Genomic DNA, 6,000 nt, shown 5'->3' with positions numbered 1-6,000 from the left:
ATAGTTTCTGGATGCTTGTCCCTTTGTTGAGGTCTTTACGCTGGGTGTAATAGGTGCACTTGACTAGTTCTTTCACAACATCTGTACTGTAGTTCTTCTTAAACATCTTCATTTCTTCTTTTTTTTTTCAAGCTGCCTCTCCACAGTCTCCGAGAGTGGCAAAAGCTTTGGCTCCAGCTAATACATCCATAGGTGTCTTGAACATTTGGTTTTTGTTCGGTAGGTAACTCTTTCCTGAAGTTGCTTCACCAGAGAATGATATCCTGGTCCAATAACGTCACCATCGATCACATCTTGCAGAGACTTTGGATACCTGGCCACCATCCTTTTTGCTATCTCGGTTATGGTGTGTTTGGTTGGATTCTTGCAAATCTTCATCATTTCAGAGACCACGATCCTTACCATTTCTCTTCATTGTCTTGCACTAGGTCTTTTCTGTCTTTCCAAGATCTGTATTAACTCCTCAGGGAGCCTCTGCCATGGTATTTCAAATCGCTCTAAGCAGTTTGGTATTAACGGTGTACAGATTCCTGAAGATGATGAAGAGGTGGATGACGCTGGTGAAGAAGAAATTGATGGTGCAGAGGGAAAGACAACCACTGGAGATGAATGCACAGATTTTGGTGTTGAAGTCCCGGAGACTAAAAAGAAGATATGAAAGTATAATTATTATTATAAGTATTATTTATTCAGGAAATAATGAAGATCACCTCATTATTAGACTCATAAAAATTCATATTCCAACCTTAACACCATGGTAACCAGTGTGCCATTGGGTGGTGTGGTGACATTGTTCTATACTCACTATTTTGGGTCCAGGCAGCAACCAGTCTTCGGGCTTGTATGGGCTTTAACACTGGCAGCAAATCGTTTTCTGTGATGTACTTTAAATCATCTGTGGTTGCCGCACCAAGTGTTTTCAAAGTATCTTCAACGGACTTAACAAGTTGATCAGGAAGGTCCGGAAGCACTCCTGCTATCGCATCCCCTATGTTCTTTAGCAGCTGTGATTCAGCCATAACTGTGAAGACACACAAACAAAGAGTTTGGTTTTTGGTCCAATAAAATTAAGGCATTCAGTCTGACAAAATGCTCTGTCTTTTTTTTTTTTTTTTTTTTTGCAATTATCTTTTTATTGATTTTTAACATTTTATTGACATAACAGACAGAAAAAAAAACAAAAAAAAACCAGCAAATGAAATCAACTCAGTCCATGGTCACAGATCAAAGTTCATCCTTTGTGAATGATATGTAAACATGCCAAACCCCGTTATGACATGGTAGTGTCAGAGGTCCATAAGCGGTTCCCATATCTTTTGGAAGGCGTCTCCCTTGTTTTTTAGGGCGTATGTACGTTGCTCCAGTTTTAAAGTTTCATTTGTGATTTGTTTAAACAGATTAAATGATGGAAGTCTTTGTTGATTCCAATTGAGCAAGATACATTTCTTTGCTATATAAGACATTATGATAATCCTTTTCCTGCATGTGGTGTCCAGCGTCTTGTCCAATTCCGTGCCAAAGAGGTAACGTGTTGGTGAAATGTCCAGTGGGGTATTCACAATCTTAACAGTTAGATCATGTACCGCCTTCCAGAAATGTTTTAATTTCCTGCATTCCCAAAAAACATGCATAATTGACCCTTTACACGTTTTACAACGATGACATCTGGGGGATGAATTAGGGAACATTTTACTTAAGCGGAGCGGAGTAAGGTATATCCTGTGCATAAATTTATAATTTTGTTCGATTATTTTATTAGAGGACAGTGAAGAAAAAACATTCTGACATATCGTGTCCCACTGATCTTCATCAAATGCACGCCCCATATCGTTCTGCCATATATTCCTAAGTGAGGTCAAGGAAGAGCTGTAATGTTCCAACAAAACACTATAAATTTCAGAGATTTTCCCTTTTAATGATGTTGATTTTACCAAAATTCCCTCAAGATTTGTTAGCCCCAAAGACAGGCGTTTTTCTCCTTTGAGGGTGTTTATTAGATGGCGAATTTGTAGGTATTTATAGAAGTCCTGTTTCGGAATTGCATATTCTGATCTTAAAACAGCAAAGGACTTGAGTGTATCCCCATCAAACAATTGTTGAAATTGGTGTACATCATTTCCTCTCCACTTTGCAAACAAGGAACCACCAATAAATGGTGGCAGATCTGGGTTTGAGGATAAGGGGGAAAGCCTGGAGATTTTGCCAAAATTCCCGCAGAACTTTTTTATATTTTGCCAAACTTGAAGAGTATTGTAAACTACATATGTTTTCGTTATTTGATGTATTGCATTTATGTTGTTAATGAATGGTAGCAAGTTTATAGAAATAGGAGTACAAAGTTCCTCTTCTATGTCTATCCAATGTGCATTATTACGTCTTTGCACCCAGCTAATCAGGCCCTTTGTCTGGGCGGCCCAATAGTACATCTGCAAGTCTGGTAATGCCAGTCCCCCCTTTTCTCTAGATTTTGTTAAAGTTGTAAAAGCTATTCTTGGTACAGAATTTTTCCAGATGAAAGAGGTTAGTATTTTGTTTATAGATTTAAAGAACTTTTTATCCAAGTAACAGGGCAGTGATTGAAATAAGTAGCTTAAACGGGGCAGAACATCCATTTTTATTACATTAATTCGTCCGAGAAATAAGATGGGGAGCATTTTCCAATGTTCTAATTCTTCCTTAATCTTTTTAATCAATGGTAGTTTATGAGGTAAAGATCCTTGAGTTTTGGAGCCACATTCACCCCAAGATATTTAAAGCTGCCTCGGGCCCAGGTGAAAGGTGAGATTGCTCTGAGTCTATTAGAAACTGACGAATTAATTAACAATGCATTGGATTTTGTCAAATTGATTTTATAGCCTGATATTGTTCCAAATTTGGTGATAAGGTCTAATACTGCTGGGATTGATTGCTCGGGGGTTGGTTAAGTATAGGATTATGTCATCCGCATATAGCGAAATTTTGTTCTGTGTTTTCCCGATATTGATACCCGCAATCTCTTCACTAGCCCGTATAGCTTCTGCGAGTGGTTCAATTGCAAAGTTAAATAAAAATGGGGATAGAGGGCACCCTTGCCGGCAGCCTCTCAACAAATAAAATTCTTCAGTGAGGGTACCATTTATACATATTTGGGCTTGTGGATTGCCATACATAGTTCTGACCCACCCAATACATTTTTCACCCAGATTAAATTTTTTCAGAACAGCAAACAAATATGACCACTCGACCCTATCAAACGCTTTTTTTGGGTCAAGAGAAAGTAGTAGGGCTGTTCTGTTGTGTAGGGCCGAGTGGTCAATTATATTTAATAGCCTCCGGATATTGTCAGATGCATAGCGTGCCTTCACAAAACCGGACTGATCAGGGTTAATAATCTGGGGCAACAGGTCTTCCAGCCTATGCGCAATTAATTTTGATAATATTTTAAAGTCAACTGGAAGTAATGAAATTGGGCGAAATGATGCGCATTCAGCAGCATCCTTGTCCTTTTTGTGTATTAAAGATATTATTGCTGTCTTCATAGTGTCGGGAAGAACGCCATTTTCAAAAAAATCAGTAACCATGGGCATGAAAAGTGGCTCGATTTGCACCCAGAAAGCTTTATAGAATTCTACAGAATATCCGTCCAAACCTGGAGTTTTTCCGGAGGGCATTGACTTGATTGCTTGTAGCACCTCCTCTGGGGTGAATGGAGCATTCAACTGTTCCTTCTCATCCTCTGAAATAGAGGGTAGGGATACGTTTTCCAAAAATCTGTGAATATCTCTTGCAGAGTGGTTTTCTGACGCGTAAAGCTGTGTATAAAATTCAAGAAATGAGGATTTAATTGATTGTGTATCATATTTCAACTGGCCTGCCTATACTTTCTGCACGTTCTTTTTTGAGTTGGTAGGCTAAAAGTCTACTTGGCTTGTTACCGTATTCATGATATTGCTGTTTGGTAAAGAATAGAAGTTTTTTGATATGTTCTGTTTGAATGAGATTAAGATTAGTTCTTGTTGCATTTAGTTTTCTCAAGTTTTCCTCTGTGGGAGAGCGTTTATGGCATTGTTCCAAATTAATTAACTCTTTCTTAAGTTGTTTTGTTTGTTTTAAAATAGATTTTTTTTTTGCAGATGCGTAAGAAATCAGCTGGCCCCTAATTACAGCTTTAGCTGCATCCCACATCACTGCCGGAGTAACGGGGGAGAGCGCATTATCCCGTCTGTACTGCTCTAACCATTTTCTAATATTATTACAAGCCTCAAAGTCTGTGAGGAGGGAGGTATTAAATCTCCATTGTTTGGTTTGATTTGTCTGCTGGGGGATGGATAATCGCAGGTAGACTGGTGAGTGGTCTGATATAAGAATGGGCCCTATATCACATGAAACTATAGATGAGAGATGATCCTGTGTTAAAAATAAATAAATCTAGTCGGGAGTATGATTTGTGTCTAGCCGAATAGAAAGTGTAATCTTTCCTTGTATGATTAAGTTCTCTCCAAACATCGACCAGGCCTACATCAGCCGATGCTAACCTCAGAGTCTTAGAAGCGTTAGGGTTAGTCAGTGTGGTTGAGGATTTGTCTAAGCTACTATCCATATGACAATTAAAATCTCCGGCAACTATTCCAAAGTCGGTATTATATTGATTAAATAAGGTGATCGTATCCATCATGAATTTAGGGTTATCCTCGTTCGGTGCATATACGTTTAGTAATGTCAGTTCTCGTCCATAAAGCATCCCCCTAATTAATATTTGTCTACCGTCATGATCGCTATATTACTCCTTAAATATGAAAGGTAATTTTTTATGAATAAGTATTGCTGTTCCCCTGTTATTGCTAGTAAAGCTAGAGAAATAAGTTTGCCCGACCCAATCTCTCTTGAGTTTTTTGTGCTCTTCATTGGACAAATAAGTTTCCTGAATGAAAGCTATGTCTGCTTTTTCTTTTTTTTAGGAATGTCAGAACTCTCTTCCGCTTAATTGGATGGCCAAGGCCTCTGACATTAAACGTTATTACATTAAGTGTACTAGACATACAGAGATTTGCCTGCTACATTGGTTTCGTGGGACCATAACAGAGTAAAAGGAAAAGGAAAAACAATATAAGACTAACAAGCTATTAAAAGAAAAAAAAATAACATTGGTAGAGCATGAGGGGCCCCCTCTACCCACCCCCTCCCCGCCTCCCCAAAACCCTAGCCTAGTCCCCAAACGACAAGGCAACCCCACTGGAACAAGTAACACCCTCAAGTTGACCGGCAAGTAACAGCTATCCGTCAACAACGCACATCTTAGAAAAAAGCGGTATCTTTGTGCAGGAGAACAGGCAAGAAGAGAGTTCAGGCTTAGCTTTCTTGAGTGGTAATCCACTCTACTTAACAGCAAGTATGTAGGTAAAAAAATAAAAATAAATTAATTAAATTAAATTCAAATAATAATAATAATTTTTACATATTTATATTATGTATAATATTATTTTCAAGTATATAGAAAAATCAAAGTGTCTCGCCATTAGTATTATTCAAAACAGATTTGAATTAGTATCAAGGTTTAGAAAACCTACACACCTGCTACTCCTATCCCATCTCAATACCATTGCTCTCCTCTGTTTACCATACTAGAAAAGTATCACATGTATCCAACATAAAGTGACAGTCATACAGAGACTGCAAGTGGTCACGGAAAATGAATACATAAAATAGAATAAAATAAAGACATTTTACTCTGTCTGCTTGGTAGAAACCAGTGTGTACCTTCTGCGAATTGTTCATATTTCCCACTGTTGTAGAGTCATCTGGCTTAAGTGGTCGCCAACAGGCACGATGGGGAGCCTGTCTCATGCACATAAGTTAATGCACTCACCCCTCTCCATGTATGAAAAACGATTCAATTCAATTCAAACCTGGACATATGTGGGCTATTTGGCAGAGATTTTGCGATGGAATTCTTCAGCCTCTTGTGGGGAGAAAAACAACTGTATTTTCCCGTTGTGTAGCACTCTTAGCCTGCACGGTTGG

General features: G+C 38.5%; 1 protein-coding gene across 7 annotated transcripts in view; it reads right to left on the bottom strand.

Annotated features, from left to right (window-relative positions):
* Positions 1 to 235: 235 nt before the first annotated feature.
* Positions 236 to 6,000, bottom strand: part of LOC310725165 (eukaryotic translation initiation factor 4 gamma 3-like) — a 250,262-nt gene continuing 244,497 nt past the window's right edge. For 4 of the 7 annotated variants that reach the window (XR_014533259.1, XR_014533260.1, XR_014533261.1 and 1 more), the window contains 2 exons: positions 806 to 1,021; positions 236 to 641 (listed from right to left, as the gene is read on the bottom strand). The gene's annotated coding sequence lies outside the window, so the exon portion shown is untranslated. Of the gene's footprint in view, positions 642 to 805; positions 1,022 to 6,000 lie in introns of those variants that run through there. The other 3 variants (XM_083539841.1, XM_083539840.1, XM_083539842.1) reach the window with 1 other exon arrangement.

Source organism: Silurus aristotelis (assembly GCF_946808225.1).
Source record: "Silurus aristotelis genome assembly, chromosome: 1".
Lineage (NCBI taxonomy): Eukaryota > Metazoa > Chordata > Actinopteri > Siluriformes > Siluridae > Silurus > Silurus aristotelis.
This window is presented reverse-complemented; position numbering and strand designations above follow the sequence as displayed.